Consider the following 16435-nt stretch of genomic DNA (forward strand, 5'->3'; position numbering starts at 1 on the left):
AGAATCACTAAAATTTATTTGATTGATCGTATTTTAAAAAAATATTTATGTGTTTTTTAAGAATCAAAGATATTTACAGTAAGTTTTAATAATATTTTTTTAAAAATAATTATTTCTCATATTAAATAAGTTAATAAAGGTAAAATGATATTTTTATTATAGTAAAACTTTGTTTCTCAAGTCAAAAAAGTTAGGTTTCAATACCCTATGAAATATTTTTGTGAAAACACGAGTAAAAAATATTCATGAAAATAATATTATTTTAAAAATGTTATTTTTCAAAATAATAAATCAATCACGAGGAATAAATATTTTCAACTTCAAATTTTTTTACAATTTAAAACTTGACATGTAACAAATTTAAACATTATCCATGCTAATTATGATTCTTATACGGAAAAAAAGAAAAATTAGAAACCCCTCTATGAAACGAATATGACGAATTGAACACTCGTCGGAGTTCATACTTTCATACGATAGATCGTGTAGCTTTTAAATAAGCCCCCTCACTCACCCAAATTCCATTCCTTGATTCCATACATATATACCAAACATAGGAATGGAAATGGAATAATCATGAGTGCGTCTGGTTAAACAATTCAATTAAACGTTTCTAGAATCTCGATTAAAAAAACACAGAAACGTATACAATACTTGAATCAATTGTGGAATAAAGTATTCATTTTATACCTTTGGTGGAAAAAACACGAAAATGATTCTAGTTTCACGTTTTGTAGTTTCTGATCACTCGTGTACAGACAGTCCTTGTTTAGTGTTGGCTGCAAAATATATGCTAATTTTGATTATCAACAACAACCTAGCCAGCATTCTACGTGTTATATATGGTTCTGATCAAAACCGAAAGAAAGAAGAAAAAGAGAGAAAAGAAAAGTGGCTTCACAAGTCAAAACATGCATGATGCATGTGATAGAAATCCAAGACCCTCTTTCGTTGGATGTGGACGCTTTCTCATCATCTTATGTATAGTGCTGTGTTAGGATTTTTGATAGTTTTTCCTAACAAGGTCTTGCTTCGAGATAGACCAAATCTCCCAACACTAAAGCTACCAAAAGAAAGGGGAATAATCTGTTGCCTTTTCATTTCATCATGTTAGAATAAATACAACTTGGAAACTAGGGTAGCAAGCACCCTCCAGCCAAGGCCCGAGTAGTTGAGAAAACTATTCTAACTTTTTTTTTGGAAAGAAAAACTAAACTATGCTGAAACATAATTGGGCTTATAAGATAGAAATTGGGCCAACTAGTTTAATTAAAAAAACATAATCTTTATGCCAACTGGGCTTCTGAGTGCTTTTTTTAGCCCGTTTCTCTCCACTTCCTTTAGTTGTACTTGGGCTGCTATCAATACCCGGCCCATTTGCAAGGACTTTGTCCACAAAGTCCTGAATAGGTGCATCAGCCACATCATTAAAGGTGGTAGGTGAGATAATTGGCGAATAAATCGCCTGTAAAACCTGGTGAGGCCGAGGAAAGCACGGAGTGTGGTGAGGTCGTGAGGTCGGGGCATTGCAAAAATAGCCTTGATCTTCTCAGGGTCCGGTTGGACTCCTTGGGCTGATATGAGGTGCCCTAAATAAGCAATAGTAGGCTCGGCAAAAACACACTTGGAGTACTTGGCAAAAAATTGATTAGTAGTTAATAACTCTAAAACCAACTTAAGGTGAATTAAGTGGTCATGAATATTAGAGCTATAAATCAAAATGTCATCAAAAAATACTAGAACAAATTTGCGCAAATGTGGTCGAAACAAATCATTCATGGCTGCCTGGAAAGTTGAGGGAACATTAGTGAGACCGAAGGGCATTACCAAGAATTCATAATGCCCATCAAAAGTTCTGAAGGCTGTTTTGTGAATGTCAGGGGGGTGTACACGTATTTGATGGTAGCCTGAGCGGAGGTCAATTTTAGAAAATAACAAAGCAATGGCATTATTGTGTAGAAGGTGGCCAAGTTGTTGGTACGTAGCTGGTGTAGGGGTGAAGTTGGTATCGCCTTGAAGGGTGATAGGGGTATCTGACATGGTAAATGACATTGTGGGGATTGAAAAATCAGAAACAATGGGGCCCAATGTACGTAACCATTCAATACCCAATACTACATCAGCACCTTGGATGGGTAACAAGTAAAAGGGAATAGAAAATGTATAGGATTGCAAGGTGAGGGAGACTTTGGGGCATAAACCAACACAAAAAATGGGGGAACCGTTACCGACCATAACTGGAAATTGAGGTGTAGGGGTGATGGGTATATTAAGGTGATTGGCTATGCGTGTTTTAAGGATATTATGGGAGCTACCAATGTCGAGCAAGACAGAAACAGGGAGGCCTAAAATGGACCTTTTGAAATGGAGGGTTTGAGGGGAGGGACAACCAGAAATGGCTTGGGTAGACAGGTGAAAGTAGACAGCTGGTGGGGTGTCTTGGTCAAATGAGATAAGTGGGGTTTCTGTATCAGGGGAGTCGGTGAGGGGGCATGGAGTGAGTGATAGGGTTTTAGTGTCAGAGGGAGGGTCATCGGTCATAAGAAGGAGAAATTTTGGGGTTTGGCATTTATGACCAGGGTGATACTTTGCATCACAGTTAAAGCACAAACCTTATGCTCTGCGTTCTTGGAGTTGAGTAGGGGAAAGGCGTTTAATGGGCAAGGGTGAAGTAGTGGTGTCAGGTGGGGGTGGAAGAGGTGGGAGGCGGTTAAGAGTAATTTTGGGTTCGGAGTCGCGAATCTTGGCTTCAATAAGTTTTGAGAGACCAGTGGCTTGGGAAGTGGTGGTGGGTTTAAGGATAGCAAGTTCACGTCGAATTTCAGGTAGAAGGCCGAATAAAAACAGTCAACAATAGCATCAGGAGGAAGGCCAAAAACCCTATTAGAAATTTTCTCAAACCTTCGTTGATATTCGGTGACAGTGGTATGTTGGCGTAATTTGAAAAGCACAGCTCGAAAATTTTCATATCCTGTGGGGCCAAATCAGAGCTCTAGAGCACGCTCAAAAGCATGCCAATCAGAAAGTTGTTGGTTGTGGAGCATCCATTTAAACCATGAAAGAGCATCGCCTTTCATATAAAAAGAAACCATAGGCAAACGAGAATCAAAGGGAATTTGATGGTAAGAGAAAAATTGTTCTGCTTGGAATAGCCAATCAAGGGGTTCAGAACCGTCAAAATGAGAAAGTTGTAACTTAGGAGGTCGAAAAGCATGAATAGGGTTATGTGGGAAAGCCTGACGAGGTATAGTGGTGAAGGGTGGAGGGGTAAAAGGGGTGGAAAAAGGGTTTGGGGTAAGAGAGGGAAAGGGAGGTGGGTTATGGTGAGTAGAACCCTCAGGTCCAGGGCTGTTGAGATTAGTAGGGGGAGGTGGAAGGTTGGTATCAATAATGGATGAAGAGGAAGGTTGAACAGCAGCAAGTTTTTCAACGATAATGGCTAGGATACCATTGATGGATTCGTACCTGGCATCCATTAGGGATTGAAAGTTGTCAAAACGGGTCTCTTGTTGCTGTTGTAAGGTGGTGATGCGGTCGGCCAAGGCTGCCAAGGTTTCGTCCACATCCTTCTGAGGAGGCATGGATGAAAATGAAAGCACCAAAATTGTTAGGATTTTTGATAGTTTTTCCTAACAAGGTCTTGCTTCGAGATAGACCAAATCTCCCAACACTAAAGCTACCAAAAGAAAGGGGAATAATCTGCTGCCTTTTCATTTCATCATGCTAGAATAAATACAACTTGGAAACATAATTGGGCTTATAAGATAGAAATTGGGCCAACTATTTTAATTAAAAAAGCATAATCTTTATGCCAACTAGGCTTCTGAGTGTTTTTTTTAGCCCGTTTCTCTTCACTTCCTTTAGTTGTACTTGGGCTGCTATCATGCTGCTAATAGACTAATAGTGGGAATGGGAATTTGCATAGCAACCACAATAATAAGAGAAATACAACACCGTTATTTTACCCATAGTTTAAACGTTTAAAATCTATGATCCCTAACGTTCTCGTCGTTTTTCTTAATTTCGATTATTTCCACGGGCATATATTTGGAGGATATCAAAATAGTATAATATATATGTTTCAGAAGTTTGATTTTCTGTGGGAAGCTTCTTAAATCATCCTAGTATTTTGTAAAATTAGTGACCATTAAGATGATGTGGCGTGCCTAAAAAATAAAGAGGAGGGTGAAGTGCTGACATGTACGGCCATGTTGGTCTTGTGTACATGGCGCGTCCTCGTCATTAGGATTATTGGAAATGAAAACTAAACAACAGATACTTCGAGTATGAAATACAGTATATCCATAAGAAAATACTCACTTTATATATCTTTATGATCTTTATTTATTAATTTTGATGATAAATATTTTGTATTAATATAATATTTATAAAAAAGTTAATATTATTTTTTCATCAGTCAACAAATATTTATATAAATATATAGAGGTACAAAGGGTACCAAAATCCATATACATAAAATAATTAGAAGGTTATATTACCCTTAGTCAAAACTAATTTGATTTTGTGATATCAAATTATATTTTAACTAGGAACTTCAAAAAATAGATAATAGTTTAGATACATAAAACAACCTAACACTAGGCCTCTATTTATAATAGAACAAACCCATAATAGAGTACATAATCCCCCCTCCACTTCCCAACTTTAAACCTTTTTGAACTAACCCACAATTCCAGCATCTTATCAGCATCTTCATGGGTTATTGGAATCTTCATTGCAATTTGTTTCACTTGAAGGAGTAGAACCTTTTTCATCAGGCACGTAACTTTTATTGATTCAACCTCTTTGTGCATGTTGCAGTAATCTTTCTAAGAGTGACCCATCAGCTCCAGTCAAGTACTTCTTTAAATGCACAGACCATGATTAATTGACCATAAGTAGAAAGGAATATGAAAATTGTTCTAATTTACACTCAAACCACTTCCAAGCTGTGAGAATATGATTTCATTCATTAATTTTTGCTGAACAAACAGATTATGCCTGAATACACATGCATTTCTCTAATTCCAAATATTCCAAGTAATGGCACATCATATGACCCTCCATTTTTGTGTTTTTTCTTTTGATTCAAGAACAGCTAAAAGTAGGTAATGCATTATGAAGAAGTCTCCATAGAAAAATAGCAGCTTTAGGAGCGATAGAAACATCCCAAATATGACTAAACTTTTCAATTTATGAGAAATCTACCATCAATGTTTGTAACTCTTTGTATGCTGACTTGACCGAGAAGGTCCCAAACAAACTTGGACTCCAATAACAAGTGTCTTGTCTTCCTTGTTGTAGACTGACTCGTGAGAGAAGATGTTCAAGATCTCTGAATTGGGGCAGTTCCCATTCAAAACCAAATTCTAGGCCATTTATGGTCCCATTTCCATGTTGAGTCAACCCAACTACCCATTTTATCTATCGTATCATTTTGTTGTTCAAAGTTTTAGAATTCTCTAGGTAGACATTTTGTTAAATAATCATCCCCTAGCCACCTATCCGACCAAAATCTGATTTGGTTACCTTGCCCTACTTTCCAAATGGCTGCTTTATCAAACCATTGCACTTGATTGTCACCCCCCACAGACCTTTTTGAGATCTCTCCACCAAATGGAAGAAAGATTTACAATTTTCTTGACTGTTGAGATTATGTCGGCCCTTATACCTAGAGTCCAATACCCTCCAGCACAGGTCTTCCATTTGTTGAGACAAGTCCACCTCCATTTAGATAGTAAAGCCTCATTGAAAGTAGAGATGTCTTTAATCCCCAACCCACCACATTTCCTAGGCCTACATATCTTCTCCCAACTCACCCAAGAAACCTTTTGTTTCCCTTCTTCACATCTCCACAAGAACCTCCTCTGTAGAGTCACTATTTTCTTTACCACTGCACGAGACATCTTAAAAAATGATAAAAAGAACAGAGGTAGGGAGGTTAGAACTGAATTGATGAGGCAAATTCTACCAACCATGGATAAAAAGGATATGCTTCCACACTGATAATTTCTTTTTGATTTTTCCTATTATTTGATCCCAGGTCCCCACTTTTCTAGGATTGGCTCCAATCAGAATTCCTAGGTACACAAATGGAATTTTGAGAAGTCTACAGTTCAATACCATTGCATAATTCTCCAAGGTATTAGGCTTCACTCTTAAGGCACCGAACTTGCTCTTTATAAAGTTCACCTTCTGAACCGATGCCAGCTCAAAGCACCACAACATACTCTTGATGACAGTAACGTTTTTAAGGTTAGCTACACCCACAAAGATAGTATCATCATCATATTGAAGCATGTTAACCTCCTATTTTTTCTTTCCCACGCAAGTAACCTTCATATATTTTCTTAGAGGTTGATGTTCTCATTAACCTAGATAATCCTTCAGCTACAATAATAAAAAGGAAAAGGGCGAGTGGGTCACCTTGCCTTAGACATTTTTGAGGTTTAAATTCCTAAGTAGGACTGCCATTGACTAAAATAGAAATGGAGCTTGATTCCAAACATACTGAAATCCATGCAATCCACTTGTTACAAAACCCTAACGTGTGAAACATGTATTTCAAAAAATTCCAATTGATAGAGTCATAGGCTTTTTCGTAGTTTACTTTAAAGACCAAACAACTTTTCCTCTCTTTTTTTGCCTCATCAAGAACCTCTTTAGCAACTACCATACTATGTAGGAGGTTTCTTCCTTCTAGAAAGGCACTCTGGTTTTTATCTATTTGTGCTGGAAGTACCTTCTTTAGTTTGTTTGCTAAAACTTTAGCAAGAATCTTGTACATGCTATTAACTAGAGAAATGGGTCTAAAATCTCCCAAACACTGTCGGTCATCAATCTTTGGGATAAGAGTAATAAATGAATAATTAATTCCTTTTGGGAGCTTGCCTTGTTCTTGAAACACCACCAAAAACTGCACAATATCACCTTTTAACGAGGACCAAAACTCTTTTAGAAATTTGAAATTGTACCCGTCAAGGTTGGGGCTTTTTGCACTGCCACATTCCCACACAATAGACTTAATCTCAGTTTCTGTAAAGGCTGAGACTAATTCTGCCCTCTCTCCGACTGAAATACACTAGAAATTGACCCCATTCAGTTGAGGTGTTTGCCTTTGATGATCACAAGATCTGTCTTGGAAAAATCTTTTTACTTCCTCCTTAACTACCTTTGGTTCTTCCACCCAATATCCCCTATATTCAATCCCCTTAGGTTATATTATCTCCTCCTCCAATTCACCCTTATATGAAAGTACTTTGTATTATGATCCCCTTCTAATAACCATATTGTTCTTGACTTTTGACATAAAAGAGATTCATTACGCATTACTACACACCAAAAATTTTCTAAAAAATAATTGATATTATACTAATTAATCTTTTTAGTTGTCAATAATTATCAAACCTTTTTATTGTTTTGGTCATAATTAAACGTTATATAAGATATTTTGGTAAGTAAACTTTATAATTCTCTACACACTGCAAAATTTGTGGATTTGATAGGTGTTCATGGCCTTGTGTAGAGATGAAGTTAGAACTTTATTTGGACAGGGTCAATTTTTTTTTAAAACATTTGTATGTAAATATTTTAACATTAAAAATATTTCATTATCATTTAGACTTATTTTATTTCTCTTTTTAATGCATTATATATTAATCATGCTTATACTTCTCTTTTTTTTTTCATAAGAGTAATATAATATGATAATTTTTATTTATCAACCTATAATATATTTTTTTTTATAAATTTTAGGAGAAAAAAATTAAAATAATTTTAATACATTTTTAAAAAAATGAGGAGAATTATAGTCCTACAGGTCCCCTCCCTCCACTCCTAACCGTGTTAAAAATTGCATCATCTTCATATACTCATGTAATTTTAATAACTTGTGAGAAACTGCAACCATAATCCCAAATTAAAAATCTAAAACTATAACTGTAGTTAACATATCGTAAGTTTGTAACAAAGTAAACTAAAAGCAGAGTCAGAAAAAACTACTAAAAAGGACTCTTAAAAAAGACATGCATGAGTTTGTCTAGATATAAGTTAGTAATACTTTGAGAGTTTCTTTACTAAAAGAAATCTTTATTTTCATTAAAGAATCTCTCAAAAAACCTTTTTAACTTCATATCCAAACATGTTGCATTCTAAATCTAGTTTTATTCTAGTATGGTTTCTAACGCTGGTTTCCACGGTGGAGAACCATCGTTATCTTTTCTACACACATCTACACCTTGAGCTAAAGCCAAGACCTCATTAACAGAAACCCCTCCTTTTCGCAGCATATCCTTCAGCTCTTGCTTACTAAGAACAAGCTTAACCCTAACGACGTCACCTTCTTCCACTTGTTGACGTTCAACTAACCTCTCTCTCTTCTTGGCAACTTTTGGTGCTGGCAGAGGCACTAGGTAATATAACTGACCTTGGAGAAGTCTTGTGTTGGGGTGAAGATGGTGCCGGAGTGGTAGTGACTCAGATATTGCTTGGCCTGGAAACTGCTTCATAACTTTGTCAACTTTGATCGGTGCTTTGTATTCGAGGATTTTACCATCACTTTTCATCACCCTTACCACGTCTTCTTGTAGTAGAACTAAGCAGTTCCCCATGGCTTCGCTTAATTTTGTTGGTGATTCAGAATTTAGTTTTGAGCTCAAGAGTGAGAAGGTTTTGACAATGGCAGAGGAGGGGGCACTTATATAAAACAAGTGGGTGTGGAAATGCCCTCATAGTGTTGTGATATTACGCAATACATCATTTGTTACTATTATTATTATTATATGATAATATTTTAGATGGTTCCCCTCCCATATTTCTGATACCGTGTTGTCACACTAACCGATTAATATTGGTCAAATCGCATTATATGTTGAAATTTTCTAAAAAGATCATTTGTAAATTTTTATATTTAAAATAATTAGTATGTTTTAGTTTAAAAAGGTTCTAAAAAGAAATTACATCAAGACTTTTCAGACTAGTTTCATTGGCTGATTAGTCACCAATTCTCTAGAATATGGGACACACATAAAGAACTAATCTAGAACTAGTTATATATTAGTTTGGGTTTATAACTATAATCCGGAATTAGATTAGTTGTGGTCACAATTGGTGTAGAAATGGAGCTTTCTATTATAGCTAGTCACAACATAATGTAGAAAATCTATTTATTTTTAAATACAATTGAAATTATATACATCGACATTTTTATTATATGATATTTCAATTCAAAAACTATAAATACAAAATCAGTTATACACAAAACAATATATATATATATATATATATATATATATATATATATATATATATATATATATATATATATTCACCTTGTATGTCAAAATATATGCATAAAAAAATCATGTATATCAAAATATTAATTAGTGTGATTTTCTTATTACAATAACTAAATTGAAAACAAGATGTCTATAATTTCTCTATTGCGAGTAAAACTTAACTAGTTACATTGGCCACGTGTGAGAAATTAGGCATCTTAATTTTTATTTTCGATATTGATCCACTATTTGTATGGAAGCTTTTCTTCCCTTTTTGTTTCACATTTATGTTATTATAAGTCTCCAGTCGTTATATTCATTTATGTTTGATAAATTACCTCTACCACTTTTAAACACTCATTTTCTAGTTGTAGGTTTAGCTAGATTTGGTAGAAATGGGTCTTGGAGTGCATGAAGAATTGCTGGTAGCTTCATTGAGGATGAATGAATAAAACAACGAGGAACAAAAAAACAATAAGAATCTTGCATGTCTCTTAAAAGTTTCTCTTTCCGTTCTTCATAATTTTAACATTGGAACATTAAATACTTCATTTAATGCTTTCACTAGTAGTCAAGTATAACTTGATAAACATGATGCTAATCTTCCTATGTATTTGTAAGAACAACCTATTGCGGGTGAACAAAATTGTTGTTCAAAATTCAAAAATATAGTATATTGTCACCTATTCATCAATTTATCTTGTGAGTTGCTCTTATCTTTTTGCATGCCTTTTAAGAAGTACACTTTAAGTCTGAAACCCTTTTAAAATAGTACTTTGTATCTAGAAAAGTATTTTTCTAAATGGTTCTATAACAACCTATATATGTAAAATGTCCATCCTAATATTGTAATAATGAATGTCATCCCTCATTCTATATCAGATTTCTAGAAACCAATGTAAATTTATGATGTAAAGAATATTTTTCATATTAGTGATTCCTACTTGAATCGGTTTTACCAACCGATTAGGGAAAATTTTTTATAACGTTCTTAACTATAAAATTTAGTTGTATATCATAAATATTTTTAGTGTTTTAAACAAAACTTAAAGTTTTACCTTAATAATTTACGAAAAAAAGTTAATATTAAAAGCTTGTATAAATTATTGGGATAAAAAAATAATAATCATTACTAATACGACTAAGCTTTATTATCCAAATAAAGTTTTAGCACGGGTTGACTCGGTAAGTGTACTCACTGGGTCATAACAAAGAAGGATTGTGTTAGATGATTGTAAACGAAGCAAGTGAATTATCACCGTGTGGTCCACGTCCCACTACTACGGTGAAAATTCGTGTGAAATGTCGCGTTTGATGAACTAGGCCCATTACGAGCCCAAGTGGTTGACTGGGTTGTGGGTTGACCAAATTCAGTGCCACATTGACAATAACGATAACCCTCTCTTTTCCTATGATGTTTGTAAAATATATTAGTATTATGTTTATTGACTCATCAAAAGAAAACAAAAAATATGTATTATGTTGAATTAAGGTCGGCCACTATTGAAAGCATGTTACAACTTGTCTTCCTCCTCCTACTTGCTTTTGCACCAATGAATCATTTGTAAATTATAAGCATGCATACCCATAGTTTGCTAAAGAGAAAGTACAGAGACAAAAGGGAGAAAAAAAATGGGCAACGTGTTTGAATGTCACACAACTTTATCTTAAATGAAATTTCATGCGTGAGAAATAGCTCCTTTAAAAAAAATCATCACATGTACAGAACGTGATTATATTATTATTAGAGTATCTCCAATGTTAGATTCTTATCTGGTTCTTAAGTTTAAACTCTCATTACTTATAAAAAACTTTCATTGGAACATGCTGACATAGTAAGTCAAATTGCTAAAATTTAAACAACGTTACTTATATAAAATACTGTTGCTTAAGAATAAAAAAATAATTTAATATTTCCTTTCTTCATTGATGTCAACAACTATAATAGTTAAATTTTTTAAAATTTATTAAAAATAAAGTATGAGTGGTTAAAAAGTGAAGGTGCTTATAAGCAACTTTCATTGGAGTAAAAATTATAAAAATGTAATATAAGTTACTTATGAGCAGTGACATAACAGTATGGAATCTATTTAAAGTAGATGAGAGTTGCTTATAAACTCTCATTATAAATGCTCTTAAGCTATACATAATTCGAAAGAACGTGGTTATTATGATGTTAATTAGATAGTAATATTAACATTTTTTCTGTATTGATGTTAATATTTTATCCTTGTATGGTTTAGAAAATGAAGGGAGAAGAAATTTTTTGAAATTTAAATTGAAGAGAAAAAAAAAGAATATTTTAAATTTTATTTCTAAATAATCATTTTTTTTCCTTTTTTTTTTCTTATTTTCTCTTTAATTAAAAACATATATTATGTGTCTTTAATTTTTGTCCTTTTTATTTTCTTTCCCCCGATCCAAACACAGTATCAACTATAAAGTAAGTCAAGTCCTTGTTTTAGACCTAAAAAATTATTCAGTATCTGTGTTTATACAGTTTTTATTATCCATTGATTTAATATAGTGATAATTAATTTTTCTTGATAAATAAAGGTTGAACATTGTTGAAGAAAAACTATTATATTTTTTTATAAAACATCCATTTTTTCTATTAATTTTATATTAAAAAATGACATTAGGGTTTACTGTACGTTGGGTTGACCCTCTCCAAGTTAATACCATTGCATCACAAGGATAACAAAATTCATAGATAGCTTCAAGTGTTTGAATAATGTGGCGGCTAGATACAGATTCTTACAGTGAATATATATATATATATATATATAACTCTTTGTTAATAGTAAACAAATAATAATAATAATAATAATAAGAGTTGAAAATTACTTGGGTTTAATGCAATAGCGTCCTTGTCATCCTTGGTCAAGATCATCATGAGCCACTACTCTTCACTGTGGTCCAGGTGAGAAATTTTGTACAGAATTAATGGTAGAGGCACTCAATTCCAAGAAGTTGAAACTAAAGTTTGATGGTATCAATGCAATATTGGAGCAGACATGGTAAGTTAAGTTCGAAGAACCTGAATTGAATAATTGGATGTTGGAAGAACTCGATATTCAAATTTCTTAAAGAGGCACTTAGAGCATTGCAATGGGGGTTGCTTATAAGCAACTTCCTGTGTCACATCACTGCCACATCAACTCTAACCCACTTTATGGATTACTTAAATTTTAGCAGAATTGTTTCTATAAATAATTTTGCTAAAATTTAAACAATTCATAAAATAAACCAGAGCTGATTTAACAGTGATGTGGTACAGGAAGTTGCTTATAAGCAACTCTCATTGGAGATGCTCTTAAAGCGAGATCATAATAATAAGATAATTTCATGGGAAAATGGCTTAGTGCTGTGTGATGCTGCCAACGCACAAGCACACAGGTGAGAGCTGAGCATTAAAAAAATATATATATTTACGAGTAAATCGCATAAATAAATTTGATATTATAATATAAATCAAAATTTTAAGTATCATATTCATGAAATTTTTATTCATATATTATTTAATATGTTCATTTTTATGTAATATGAAACTCTTCTTCACACTTAAATTTCCATATAATTTAAATAATGAAACTTCTACGAGGTTATTGATTACTAGTGGAAGGATGAGATTTGTTGGGTATCTTTGAAAATTTGGATTCCGTGGAGCTAAAACATTATTGTGAAAAGAAAAAAGAAAGGATTTTTTCTACTGTAATCATTTTAATTACAAATTTGAATGTACGTGCTTTTTTATTGAATATTTTATTTTAAATATTTACAGGAGCGTGTAAGAAAGCTATATTATAGAGCATTTTAACATCCATTTAGATTTAGTTTACAAGCAAAGGTTTAAAAAATACGACCCTAATAATTTCATGTATCAAATATTACTATTTTAGGGATTGTAATTATGTAAAAAATAAAAAATAAAATAAAAAAAAGATGGGGATGGTTATGGGAAGAGTGGGTATAGAAACACCCATCATCCACTTTATTCAGTGATGTATCCATGAATTTTATATATATATATATATATATATATATATATATATATATATATATATATTTATGAATATTTATAAATTTTTATAAAATATAGAACTTTAAATATAGAAGTAAGAAATAAAATAAAATAAAAATAAATATTTTTAAGATTTGTAACATATATTTTTATCAACAATAAATAATTATAAATATTTATAATAACAGTAAATTATATTAATTTACTTTATATAAAATTAAATTATTTTTAAAAATTTTAAAATGAGACGGATAAACTTGTTGTGGCATATTCTTTACTCACCCTTGCTTTGGCTCCATCTTTTATACATACGATTCTCACTCCTTTACCTCCCTCTCTCTTATGCACATCTCCTCAATCGCCCTGTTTGATCTCTCTTTCATGTTTCTTTTTATCTATTTCCATCAACAAATACCTTTTTATTCATAAGATGCAAGTGTACACTTCTATTAATATTAAGTACCTGTCAATGTTTACTTTTTCTTCACTATTTACAATATTTCACAGTTAAAAATAACTAATCATTTTAATTATTTTATTTTTGGAAAAAATAAACTTTTTGAATTTTTATTTTTTAAAAATTGGATAATATTTTCTTTTGATAAAATTTTGTTCAAAATCTCAATCATTTAAATTAGGAGTAACAAATGGATAGATCAAATAATTTTTAAGCAGACCATAATAAATCAGATAAAAATAATCCATTAATCCATTTAGATTCATTAAAAATTCATAAAAATCCAATCCATTCTATTCATTTAAAGTAAGAAAATTCATCCAATACATTTATTAACAACTTTTTTATGGGTGGATATCCGATCCATCCATAAAAGTAATATTTAAAAATTAATTAATTTTTACTTTTGAAATATTTTGTATCTTTCTCTTTTTTTTTTTATAAGTCATTACATTCTTATACATAGTCTTTTAAAACTTAAGACTTTTTTTATATCCAAATAATCTTTTAAAATCTCAATCTAATAAATATCTCATATTATAGTTCAATGGATTTTAAAAAAATAGTGGATGGATAACTGACTATCAATAAAGTTAAATAGATAGATTGGATCAGATCCATTATTTACTTTATTGTAATAGATATAGATTAGATGAATTTACTTATGGATGAATCAGATTGATAATGAATAAATAGATTCATTTTCACCCCTAATTTAAATAAACTATTTAATAAAAATACGTATACTAAAAGTTGAAATACTTTATTAAAATAAAGAATTTGAAATACAAATTTTCATATATTTTAAATTCGGTAGAATTTTGAAATTATTATCCAAGTATTTAATTTAAGGGTCTCACTAACCAGATCCAAAAAGCGAGTGTTGAATGGGGAAATGTTATTAGTTTCATTGGTTACATAGTTTGATCTCTCATTTGATTTTTAAAATATTGACTTCAAAATTAAGAGCCTCATTTGCTTTTCTAAACATTCAACAAACATCTTTCATTCTCTCACACACGTACATATATACATACATATATATGTGTGAGAGATTTACTTATTTCAATACTAAGAATTAGTTTTAGTAGACTTATCATATTCAAATAATTCATATTTTACATTAAATTTCAACAATTTAACTATTAAATTAAAAATTCTTAAATCATAAATCAAGTTTATAAATTTTTTAAAAATTTAAAAATTAATCATATAATATTTTATTATATAAATTTAAATTAAAATATAAAATATTTTTATGATTTTTCGTCAATTTAAATTAATGAAACAAAGTTTCATATAATTTTTAAATTTTTTAAAATTTGTAGATTTAATTTATGCATTAAAATTTTTTTAAATTAATAATTAAATCATTAAAATTTAATATATAATATGAATTATCAAATAAAGTAATTAAATCTCTCAAAATTTACTGTTAAAGTAAATAGCCTTATTTATATATATATTAAGATTTAGGATTTAGAATTTCGATAGAAAGACCTTTTCCTTATGTAAGATAAATAAATATATATAAATTTATAAACAAATAAAAAGAAGTTTGCATTAACCAATTGCATACACAAGCTATCAACGTATGCTTTGATTCTCATTGAAATTATATATATATATATATATATATATATATATATATATATATATATATATATATATATTATAATCTCCTTTTATATATTAAAAAAACGTATTAGTTCAGTGGGGTAATTTTTATCTTTTAAAATTAAGAATTGTGGATTATAATTTTTAAGTTTAAATATTTTTATTACTTTTTCTCTTACTTTTACAGTTACATTATGATACTAGGTCATTAACACATAATTTATATATCACATGGACATCACTCTTTGTATTATCCTATTAATAATATATTAACATATTTAAAGGACTAAATATGTTTTAAATTTAAAATGTTTTATGTCATAAACTTTATTTTCAAGATTAAAAAAAATGATAAAAGTGGTGGTCAGAGTTAAATTTATGAAAATTTAATATTGGTGAAATTTTCAAATATTAACACCTATTTAAGCCATTTTGTTGAAAATATATAGGTCAAGAGAGAAAACCAAACGATTCTAGAACTTTTGGACCATAACAAATAAAAAACGATCATAGTTCAATATAACATTTTTAAAATAAGGATAGTTCGACAGAGGTTGACAATTTGACACGCAAAACATGTAATGTACCGGGAAGATCCTATCAGTCACGTGATAGGCACGTGACACCTGGCCGAGACAAAGGTTGTTCATGCAATAGTCTTGGCCATCTTGGTCGTCGAGATAACCGGAACAAGGACTTCCACAGCTGGTTTAGCGTGGCTCTCAAACATGGCAGAACTTACGAAGCCATCAGTTTGACCAGGACAGCGTAATTTGCTGGCCCTCCTAATGACGTACTAGCTCGGCGAGGGGCCGAGACCAGAAAGGACAACCCCGGTCCTCCACCACTCGGCTCGGCCAACGGCCGAGATGACTGAATGTAACAATTAAGACGACAATCGTGATTAACAAGGACAAACACGTGATTAAGGTGTAATCAGCCGATTAGCATCGTATTACCTAATTTGGTAAGTCAGAGGAGGCCTATCACGCTCAGGGCTCATCATAACTAGTATAAATAGGTCACACAAAACGATGTATGTCACTATTCATTTATTACTAT

This window comes from Cajanus cajan, chromosome 7 (genome assembly GCF_000230855.2).
Source record: "Cajanus cajan strain Asha chromosome 7, NIPB_CcT2T_4, whole genome shotgun sequence".
Classification (NCBI taxonomy): Eukaryota; Viridiplantae; Streptophyta; class Magnoliopsida; order Fabales; family Fabaceae; genus Cajanus; species Cajanus cajan.